Source organism: Rhinoraja longicauda, chromosome 2 (genome assembly GCF_053455715.1).
Source record: "Rhinoraja longicauda isolate Sanriku21f chromosome 2, sRhiLon1.1, whole genome shotgun sequence".
Classification (NCBI taxonomy): domain Eukaryota; kingdom Metazoa; phylum Chordata; class Chondrichthyes; order Rajiformes; family Arhynchobatidae; genus Rhinoraja; species Rhinoraja longicauda.
Window position 1 is genome coordinate 90075307 of NC_135954.1, and position 12065 is coordinate 90087371.

At 47.3% G+C, this 12065-nt stretch overlaps 1 protein-coding gene across 11 annotated transcripts in view; it reads right to left on the reverse strand.

Annotated features, from left to right (window-relative positions):
* Positions 1–12065, reverse strand: part of invs (inversin) — a 169891-nt gene that overhangs the window by 3342 nt on the left and 154484 nt on the right. The gene's annotated exons all lie outside the window — the stretch shown is intronic.

Genomic DNA, 12065 nt, shown 5'->3' on the forward strand with positions numbered 1-12065 from the left:
CAATAGGGACAATTTTTACATTTACCCAGCCAATTAACCTACATACCTGTACGTCTTCTGATTTGTTCAATACCTATCACATATGACTTAGGTTTTCAAAAGCAACAACAGATCACTTAACCTCATTTCTTTCCACAGATATTGCCTGCTGGATGTTTCCAGCCTTTTCCTGTTATTATGAAAGTAGGCAGCTTTATGAGAACATGACAAGTCTATAGTCCAGAAGCTTGATGAAAGATGAATTGAATGTTAAAACTAAAAATATCAGATTCAGCCTGAAAGATTGGAGAAGGGGGATGGAGTCAGTGAGAAATGTGTGAGTGCAAAGTGATGTAGGAACACCCAATCAGCCGTGTAACGCATATTCCAAAGGTGAAGAGTTTACAGGATCAAATATTAATCATCCAGCTGGAGTCTCACAGTACCAATCCCTTCATCATTTTAAAACCACAGACGCAAAGCGACTATTCTATTCTAAAAAGTAAATAGGTTGAAATCCTGGAGAATTTTCTTGTTATCACCCCATAGACTCAGAAAATATCCGATACCACCTTAGAGTTCTAAGTATGCTTTGCTTTGTCTGGCTAACAAAAAAAATACCCGGAAGATTTTTTCATCCAAAAATCAGTACTTACAGTGAGTATTCCCACTGAAGGAAGTCAAGCCAAACATAACCTGGGAATGATTCCTGGAACTGAGAGATGAACTGCATGCTGATCTGACTCTTCGAAACACACCTTTCACAGGGGTGTACAGCACAAGGTGAGGATTTGATCAAACTCTATTCTCGTCGTACATTTAACTTTTTCTCTTTCCCCAATAACTAAACAAATATTTAAACCTGTAAATATTGTAAGAATTTTTTAATCATTCATATTTCTACTCTATAAATTAACCCTATCCTGAATCTAATCTTCCTATGATAATAGCAATAATAATTTATCTTTGAGTCAATAATAGAAAATCAAAAATGTATATTGTTAATACAGAAGAGTACTTATTTACATAATACTTCTGTATTAACAATAATATTCCTTTGCATTTGGAATGTTAAAAAAATTAAGTAGCCAAGAATAGAAGTGCAAAGACATCCTATTACACGAGCATCCTCGTGTATTCTGCTAGGGAGAAACTCAAAAGAATTATAACAAATCTGTCAAACACCTTATAGCCCACATCCACTCCTATTTCTTTTGTACTCTACAGGTCAGGCAGAATTTTCTCAGTTATACAGCATGGAAACAGCCCCTTCACCCCAATTCATCTACTCTGACCAAGATGTCCCATCTAAGCTACTCCCATTTGCATGCGTTTGGCTCATATCCCTCCAAATCTTTTTTTCCCATGTACCTGTCCAAGTGGCTTTTAAATGAATGAATGAACAAGTTTATTGGCCAAGTATGCATGTACAAGGAATGTGCCTTGGTGCCCCGCTCACAAATGACAACAAAAAACATACAGTTAACAATTAAGAATAAAGCATAACCACATCAAAACAATAAGGATACAACATTATGGTCTAAACATGTGGGTGAAAATAAACCAGAGCTAAAAAGAGACTACAGACTTTGGTTATTGAGTAGAACTATCACTTGTGGGGAAAAAAGCTGTTTTTAGGTCTGGCTGTGGCTGCTTTGACAGTCCGGAGTTGCCTTCCAGAGGGAAGTGCTTCGAAGAGTTTGTGGCCAGGGTGAGAGGGGTCAGAGATGATCTTGCCCGCTCGCTTCCTGGCCCTTGCAGTGTACAGTTCATCAATGGGGGAAGGTTGCAGCCAACAACCTTCTCAGCTGTGCAAACGATCCGTTGCAGCCTCCGGATGTCGTGCTTGGTGGCTGAGCCAAACCAGACCATGATGGAGAAGGTGAGGACGGACTCAATGATAGCAGTATAGAATTGGACCATCATTGCCTGTGGCAGATTGTGTTTCTTCAGTTGCCACAGGAAGTACATCCTCTGTTGGGCCTTTTTGACTGTGGAGTCGATGGTGGCCCCCCATTTAAGGTCCCTGGAGTTGATGGTTCCAAGGAACTTAAATGACTCCACAGATGTGATTATGGTGTTGTTGATGGTGAGTGGGGGGAGGGGAGGGGGATCTCTTCGAAAGTCTACAATTAGTTCCATTGTCTTGAGAGCATTGAGCTCCAGGTTGTTGCGATGGCACCAGGACGCCAGCTGTGTCACTTCCCATCTGTAGGCATTTCCTCCCCATCCTGGATCAGTCCAATCAGGGTAGTGTCATCCGCAAACTTGAGGAGGTTGACAGAGGAGTCTGTGGAGGTGCAGTCGTTGGTGCAGAGAGAGTAAAGGAGAGGAGAGAGTACGCAGCCTTGCGGAGCTCCTATGCTGAGGGTCTGCGGGTCCGAGATGTGCTTTCCCAGCCTCGCATGCTGCTTCCTGTCTGTAAAGAGACGTCCTTTGCACACAGAGTCTTTTACTGGATATTGTTTATTAATTTCACTACACACATGTTATGCCCTAGCTGTCCGTGGTCATCACCGGAACTAGAGAGCGAGCTGGAGGTGGGGAAGCTACAATTATACAAGAGACAATGGGGAGTGGTTAGTAGTGGTGAGGTCACTATGTTAAAGGAACATGCACTGATCTACATCCTTCCTCTTGGAAACAAAAGTGACCACGGCTCATGCGCTAGGCTCAAACTACAAGCAGGGAGCAGATAGAATGCAGCACAACACAGACTACTCGTACACACCGTACCGGACAGGCGGCCTGACCACTCTCCCAGAGCGGGTGCGCAACCCACCATCCCCTCCGGTCGAAGGAACAGCATGGACGGGTGCGGGTACAGAGGCTGGGGAACCAGGGGAAGGAGGAGGACTGGGAAGCGATACACGCGCAGGCGAGGGAGGGGAAGGGGGCTGGGGCGACTGCGGATGTACCGGAGCAGGAGGCACATCAGGCACCGGGGACTGGACGGGAGGTGAATACGGGACCGCGGGAGGCGGTGCAGGCTCGTTTACCAGCATCAGGTGCTGGCGGGTACGACGATACACGGTGCCCTCGTAGTTGACCAGGTACGACTGTGGAGAGTCAGCATTGCCGACGACCACGGCCAGCCGGTGGTGACCGGAGGTGGACTCCATCCGGACAACCTGGCCAGCGAACAGAGGTGGAAGGGGACGGGACGATTTGTCAAAGGAGCGCTTCTGAATGAGCTGCTTTTCAGTGAAGCGCTCCCTGACAGCGGCAGGGCTCCGAGCCGTGGGTTGCAGGGATTGCTGGGAGACGGGGATAGGGGGTCTAGTGGTGCGGGACATGAGGCGCTGGGCAGGGGAACCGAGCGCGGGGTCCCGGGAGATGTTGCGGAGGTTGAGGAGGGCAAGGTACAAGTCCGAACTGTCAAGCCGGCAACGTTCCATCAGTTCCTTAGCGCTGCGGACAGCGCGCTCTGCAAGTCCATTGCTTTGCGGGTACTCGGGGCTGCTGGTGATGTGGCGAAAGTTCCACCGGGTGGCGAAAGCAGCAAACTCCGCGCTGGTAAACTGGCTGCCGTTGTCGGACTGGAGGGATGCCGGGGAACCAAAGGTAGAGAAGTGGCGGCGAAGCTTCCCGATGACGGCAGCAGACGTGAGGGACGGCAGCAGGTCCACCTCGAACCAGCTGGAGTAGGAGTCCACCAGGACCAGGTAGTGTTTGCCACGCCACTCGAAAATATCGGCGGCAACAGCCATCCACGGCAACTCGGGAGCCGGCTGCTGCAGGAGAGGCTGGCGCTGCTGATGAGGTAATAGGCTGTTGCAGGCAGCGCAGGCGGAGACCCTGTCCCGGATGTCCTTGACCATGCCAGGCCAGTAAAACTGTGCTTGGGCCTGGGATAACGTGGCCTCCACCCCTGGGTGTCCGTTGTGGGCAGTCTGGAAGTAGTGATCTCGCAGCGCAGCCGGCACCACAACCTTGTGACCCTTCACCACCACGCCCGCGTGCAGCACCAGTTCATCCCGAACCAGGAAGTAGGGCACGGCACCAGCCGGCAGGGAAGACCGTCGTTCAGGCCAGCCACGGCGGATGACGCCCTCAAGCTGTTGAAGGTTCGGATCAGCGGCAGTGTGTGTGACCAGTGACTGCATCTGCCAAGATGGAACGATGTTGACGTTCAACACCATCAGGTCAGCCGATTCGTACGGATGGCGGGAAGTGGAAGGTAGTGGGGCACGGGACAAAGTGTCTGCCACGAACATCTCCTTGCCTTTGCGGTACACGATTTTGAATGTGAAACGCTGCAGCTGCAGCATCATTCGCTGCAAGCGGGACGAGGCTGCGTGGATGGGCTTGTTTAAAATAGAGACCAGCGGCTGGTGGTCAGTTTCGATGGTGAAAGTTTTTCCAAGAACGTAGTCTCTGAATTTGGAGCACGCGAACACCACGGCAAGGAGCTCCTTTTCTATCTGGGCGTAGCGCTGTTCAGCAGGGGTCATTGTGCGAGAGGCATAGGAGACGGGCAGCTGTCGGTCGTCGTAGAGCTGCAGGCAGGCAGCACCAAGGCCGAACCGAGATGCATCGCAGGTGAGGACGATTGGCCTGTTCAGGTCGAAGAACTGCAAAGTGGGGGTCCGTGCGAGTCTGGACCTCAGGGCCACGAAGGCCGATTGGTGGTGCGGGAGCCAGACCCAGGCATTGTCCTTCTTGGTCAGCTCCCTCAGGGGGGCACTCAGTTCGCTGAGGTCGGGTATGAACTTACCCAAGTAGTTGACCATGCCCAGGAAGCGCTGCAGGCCGGGCACGTCAGTGGGAGCGGGCATTTTGGTGATCGCCGCCGTCTTCTCGGGGTCTGGCTTCAGGCCCCCCGCCGTGAAAACGTGGCCGACGTAGGTGACTTCCTCAACGCGGAACCGACACTTCCTTCGATTAAGCTTGAGATTGATCTCACGAGCCTTGTCCAGGACTTGGCGGAGGTGTCGGTCATGCTCAGCGACGTCCCTCCCGTACACCAGGATGTCATCCACAATGATGGCGCACGGCAACCCAGCAAACAGCTGCTCCATCGTACGCTGAAAAACCTCGCTTGCCGAGTTGATCCCAAAAGGCATGCGGAGGAAACGGAACCTGCCGAACGGTGTGCTGAAGGTGGTCAGGAAGGAGGAACGTGCATCCAGCGGGATCTGCCAAAAGGAGCTCTTGGCATCCAGGACCGAGAAAACTGTGGCTGGACCGACCTGTGCCGCGACGTCCTCCACCGTCCGCATGGGGTAGTGCGGGCGTTTAATAGCCAGGTTCAGGTCCTTGGGGTTGATGCAGATCCTGATCTCGCTCGCGTCCTTCTTGGCAGCGACCACCATGGTGGAGACCCACTGGGTGGGGGCACTCACCTCCTTGAGGATGCCCATGTCCACCATGCCACGTAGTGTGGACTCCACGCGGCCCTTCATGGCAAAAGACACACGGTGGGCCGGTCTGACCACTGGGTCGACCCCCGGGTCCACAACGATCTTGTAGGCACAGGGCAGCTTCCCCAGGACGTCATCAAATCGGTCAGGGTACTCGATCAGGGGGTCCATGGGGGCCTGCACCAGGTGGATGTCGCGGTGGAATGAGACCAAACCAAAGTCCTGGCATGCACGGGCGCCCAGCAGGGTGACGTTGTCAGATGCTAGCAGGAGGAACGTGAGGGGCCGAGAGGTCTCCAGAACAGTACAGATAACCGTTGCCTTTCCCACGGCAATCAGAACGCCTCCCCCATAGGCATGGAGGCGGGAGTTGTCAGGAGTAACCCTCTCCCCCGAGCTTATCTGCTCGAAGAGGCCCACAGACATAACATTTGCAAAAGCCCCAGTATCGACCTTGGCAGGGAAGGAGTGTCCATTGACTGTAACATGCACGGATGGATCCGTTATCAATGCAGGTGCACCCAAAAGCGAAAACAGCATAGAGTCTCCATGGGAGGAAGTCGTATCTGAGCCATGGAGTTCCTCATGTTGGTACCGGGAACCGGTTGCGCTATCATCGGTCGCAAGGTTGTTTAGACTCCCTCTAGGAGCAGGGACAGGTCTCCCACGAGAACGACAAGCTGCAGAAAAATGGTTCTGCCTCCCGCAGGAATTACAAGTTTTGCCCTGCGCTGGGCAAACGTTATACCTGTGTGACGAGAAGTTGCAGTTTGGGCATCTGCGAGGGGTGACCATAGTGGGCGCGGAGGGGGTGACCCTGGTCTGCGGGTCATTCAATCGCCGGCGGCCGGTGAAATTTATGTCCTGGGGCGCCGGCCGAGATACTGAGCCAACAGCAGAGGCCATGCGTGCGGCATGTATGGCGTCCGTTAGCGACAGGTCAGGCTTCATCAGGAGCTCATCCCGCAGCTTAGAGTTTAGGAGACCGTTGACCAGGACGTCCCTGATCATCTCGTCGGGTGTAATCGTTTGAAGGCGGCACCGCCGAGCCATATGTCTTAAAGATGCAATGAAGGCGTCAACGTGCTCCCCTGGAGTCTGACGCCGTGAGAAAAAATTGAAACGTTCGATAATGTTATTGGTGGGTATATCGCACAGGGCAGTGAACTTAGCCATGAGACATACCGGGTCGTTGCGGTCCTCCGGAGGGACGAATTCGAACGACGCATAGCGTTCCATTGCCTCCGGACCAGCCAGGTTGAGGAGCAGGTGAGCTTTTATCGCAGCAGTTGCATCAGGATGGGCAATCGCTATATAGTGCTCGTAGTCCCGCTGGAAGACAGTCCAGCGGTGCACTATGTCCTCATCAAAAACAAGCGTGTCCGGACGACGACACGAGGGAGCCATGGCAAAGTGGAAGGATGGGACACAACTGGGACGAACAAATGCTAAAAATAAAAACCCGATAAACAGGAGACGCAAGTCTACCGCTCTGACACCATGTAAAGAGACGTCCTTTGCACACAGAGTCTTTTACTGGATATTGTTTATTAATTTCACTACACACATGTTATGCCCTAGCTGTCCGTGGTCATCACCGGAACTAGAGAGCGAGCTGGAGGTGGGGAAGCTACAATTATACAAGAGACAATGGGGAGTGGTTAGTAGTGGTGAGGTCACTATGTTAAAGGAACATGCACTGATCTACACTGTCCGTCAGGAAGTTGATGATCCACTGACAGAGGGGTTCAGGCACAGTCAGCTGGGAGAGTTTGTAGTGTAGTAGCTCTGGCACAATGGTGTTAAAAGCGGAGCTTAAGTCCACGGACAGATAAAGTCATAGTACCTGCCTCTACCTCCTCTGGTAGCTCATTCCATATACCCACCATCTTCTGAATGACAATGTTGCCCCTCTCACCTTAAACCTTTGTCTTTTGGTTGTTGATTCCTCCTCCCCCTGCCTCCCCTCCCTGGGGAAAAGACTCCGCATACACCCTATCCACATGATTTTATACACCTCTGTAGGATCATCCCTCAGCCATGAAATAGTTAAATTCTCCGAGCTCAGACCCTTGATTTGTGGCAACCTCCTAGTAAATCTCTGCACTAATTTCAGCTTACGACACCCTTCCTAGAGCAGGGTGACCAAAACTGAACAGAGTACTCCACATGCACCCTCACCAACATAATTGTACTCCTAGATCCCTCTGTTTTACAACACTCGCCAGGGCCTTGCCATTCATTGTGAAGATCCTGCCTTGATTTGACTTCCCAAAATGCACCACCTTGCACTTATTTGCATTAAACTCCATTAGACATTCCTCAGTCCACTTGTTCAGCTGATTAAGATCCTGCTACATTTTTTGATATGTCTACAATACCACCTACTTCGGTGTCATCTGCAATTTACTAATCATGCCTTTTACATTCTCATCCATACTGTTGATATAAATCACAAACGGCAATGGCCCCAGTATTACTGGTCATCGGTCTCCAGTCCCAAAAACAACCCTCTGCTTGCTTCCATGAAGCTAATTCTCCATCCTGTTAGCTAGCTCTTCCTGGGTCCTACATGATCCAACCTTCCAGAGCAACCTACCATGTGGAATCTTATTAAAGGCCATATAGACAATGTGTTCGGCCTTGCCTTTGACAACTTTCTTGGTTATGTCTTCAAAAAAAACAATCAAATTCGTAAAATGCAATTTCCCACAGACAAAAATATGCTGACTATTCTAATTAGCCCGTCTCTCCAAATGCATATAATATATATATATATATCTTACTCCCTAGAATTCTCTCGTAACTTATCTACCACAGATGTTAGGCTCACTGGTCTATAATTCATAGGATTTTCCTTGCACCTTTAGAAAGAGGTACAACATTAGCTACCCTCCAATCATCCAGCAACTCACTCGTATCTACTGATGATTCATATATCGCAGCTAGGACTCCCGTAATTTCTTTTCTATCTTCCTGCAGCATCTTGGATATATCTGATCAGGCCCGGAAGATATATCTATCTTTATACACCTTAGCACTTCCAGCACCTCCCCAACCATAACACAGACTGTCCTCAAGGCATCTCCATTAACTGTCCCAAGTTCCCTAGCCTTCATGCTTTTCTTCACAGTAAAAACAGAGGATCCCTCTACAGATGCTGCTTTGCCTTCTGAACAATTCCTATTTTAGTTCAGATTGCTGGCAAATGGAGCATTTTATCTCTGTTATTTCAAGTGTGGGACTGCAGAATTTTGAAACAAATTAAATTGACTGGTCTATTAACCCAGAAATGTTTTTAGCAGGAAGCATGTCCACAGTGAATTAAGTTACCGAAACAAAATGTCAAGATACCATCTCCCACATGATAAACAAATATGACACAAGTTGTACTTTGCTGCTTTCAGTTACACAAACTTAAAACACTACCCATTTAAAACAAATAGTTGGATAACATTCTTCGCCTTTAGCAAAGTAATAATTAATCATAAATTGGACTTATGAATCAACTAATCTGATTTGTTGCCCCAGTGCATCGAGGGAATATGTTCCAATCCCAGCAACAGTAACAATGGAATGGCAAAGGGAAAGCGATCTCCAGGACACCCTGGGGGTTTTGAAACATTTAAACAGAACTGAGAAAATCTAATTGCTGGATAAATGGCATCTGCTATTAAATACAATGTGTAGCTTCTCTTTAGTCTTTCATTAGTGGCCTTATTAACACCTGAAGGTAATGACAGCTTGGTGCAGACCAGATCAGATTAGCTTGCCCTTATATTTTCTAATACTGCAAACTGATTATTATTGAATGTTTCACTATTTAAATCAAATATTTAAATCCCAACTAAATCAGAATGAAATAAAAATGTTTCAATGTGGAAAGGTGAATATGTAACAAGAAACAAGTGCAAAACTTCCCAGTATAAATATTGAGCAAGTAAATATTGAATTATTGATCTCAGCGTCTGCTTGTTGGCCATTGGAAACGACTAAGAATCTCAATTAAACGTAGAAAATAGGTGCAGGAGTAGGTCATTCGGCCCTTCGAGCCAGCACCGCCATTCAATATGATCATGGCTGATCATCCTAAATCAGTACCTTGCAGTTCCTGCTTTCTCCCCATATCCCTTGATTCCATTAGCCTTAAGAGCTATATCTAACTCTCTCTTAAAACATCCAATGAATTGGCCTCCACTGCCTTCTGTGGCAAAAAAATTAAACAAATTCACAACTCTCTGGGTGAAAACGTTTTTCCTCATCTCAGTCCTAAATGGCCTACCCCTTACTCTTAAACTGTGACCCTGGTTCTGGAGTTCCCCAACATCGGGAACATATTTCCTGCAACTAGCCTGTCCAATCCCTTAAGGAATTTATATATTTCTATGAGATCCTTTTTAATTTTCAAATTGCAGTGATAAAGAATGATATAGAATGTTGCCACTTTCACCTAACTGAGATATATTTCCTTCAAAATGTCATGTGCAGAGTGATCTGGAAATTGTTTGTATTGATCACTGGAAGTTAACATGGAGGTGCATTTAAATAGATGGTGGATGATGATTTGGATGCAAGAGTTGAAAAGCCTTGCTGCAATTATTTAGGCCCTGCGAAGACCACATACAGAATATTATGCTCCAATTTGACCTTTCTACTGAAGGAAGGAAAAGCTTGCAATAGAGGTAATACAGCTTTGATTCACGAGATATTCTTCGAAAAGCAGGGTTGTCACATAAAAAGAAATGAAGCAATGCTCAGAGAAATGTTCCCATTGAAATATACAAATTTTCTTCTGGGTTTGACAGAGTAAATGTGGAATTGATTTTCACCCAGGCTGGAAGCAGGGGTGAGTCTCAAACTAAAAGGTTAGCTATTCAGGATAGAGGCAAGAAGAAATTTCTTCACACAGAAAATTTTCATTTGTTGGTATGCTCTAGTGCAGAAGGCTGTGGAGACTCTGTTGCTGAGTATATACAAGATACGGCAATGGATTTTTAAACATGTAAAGCGTTAAGGACAATGCAGTTAGTGCAGAAAATGGCACAGAATAAAAGATCAGCCTTGATCTAACTCAGAAGCCCTGCAAGGGGCAGAACGGGCTCCTCCTTAACAATGGTCCTTCCCAAAATCCTTGGGGTGCTCTGCCTAATTAGTTCAATCTCCACTGCAATTTCCTATCTAGCTTCCCAGAGTCGGATGTATCTCGTCAGGTCTGGGAGATTTCATATATGTCAGGACCTTCAGCACCTCCTCGACCATAATACTGAATGCCCTCAAGAAACATCCATTAACTGCCCATAGTTTACCAGTCATGTTATTTTCCACAGAAAAATAGAATACTCATTAAGGACCTTGCCCAACTACTGTGGATCCACACATGTATTAATTGTCAGGGGCCCCATTCTCTCTTTTTTTCCCTTAATGTATTTACAAAATCTCTTGGGATTATCCTTAATATTATTTGCCAGAGCTATCTCCTGTCCCATTTTCGCCTGCCTGATTTCCTTTATGGCTTGCTCAGTTCCCAACCTCCTCTAGGGATACACTTGATCCCAGCAGCCTACATCTGCCCCAAGCTTCCTTCTTATCCTTGACCAGATCCTTTGTCATCCAAGCTTCCCTGCACTCACCTGCTTTGCCCTTCACTTTAACAGGAGCATGCAGGTTCCAGACTCTGGTCAGAACACTGTTTAAAATCCCACTTTCCGGATGTTCCTTTTCCTTCAAACAAACTGCTCCAATCAACTTGAGCAAATTCCTGTCTAATGCCTATCGTATAGACATCTCAATTCTTCCACTTGAATTCTCCTGCAAAATAAACTAACAAAGTGTTTACCTTTCCCAATGTTGCTGAATTTGCATTTGGTTTTTAACGATTTATCCACAATAGCTAGGTCTCCCTGAACAGCAGCCCCTTTCAATCAGTCACCATTTAAAAAAATATTCCACCTATCTTAATTTCCCAACCAAAATTGATATCACAATTTCCCCAAATTATGTTCTATCCACCATATCCTTGCCTATTTGTTTAGCCTTTCAATTTCCACTGCAGCCTCCCTGCATCTCCTCACAGCCCATACTGTTACCATCTTTAGCTAACCTGGATAAAGTGATCTGATCTCCTTATCCACATAAATACACAGAGAACTGTCACATTTCATACGCTATACTATTTACTCTATATGGCAGAGGGGACTTCGGTTCATTAGTAAACTCTTACTTCCGAGTCATACAGTTGCGGGTTCAGGTCTCACCTCAAGATGGAAACACGTAACCTGACTGCAACCTTGGTGCGATATTGAGAGTTGAGGTTGGCATCACTCCAATGAGATAATAAACTGTTCTCTTGGCTTAATGACATATATATTCTCATTGTACTATTCAAAGAAAAGTAGAGGATTTCCGACCAAAGAGACTACATTTCATCTGCTGGTTAATGATCTGGTGCATCATGATCCAGAAAGGAACCAGGTATCGGCACAACATGGAAGGCTACGCACCAAATGCAGGTAAATGGGATCAGCATGGATAAGTACAATGGGATAAGTACAATGATCAAAACAGGCATGGTGGGTGGAAACATCTGTATCTCTGCTGTACAACTGTGTCAGTACTTAATGCAATGAAGATAAAAAATGTTGCAAATGCTCAGGAGGTCAGGCAGCAACTGTGGGGTTAACATTTCCCAGTCAATGATCATTCATCAGATCTTATGATCAACCC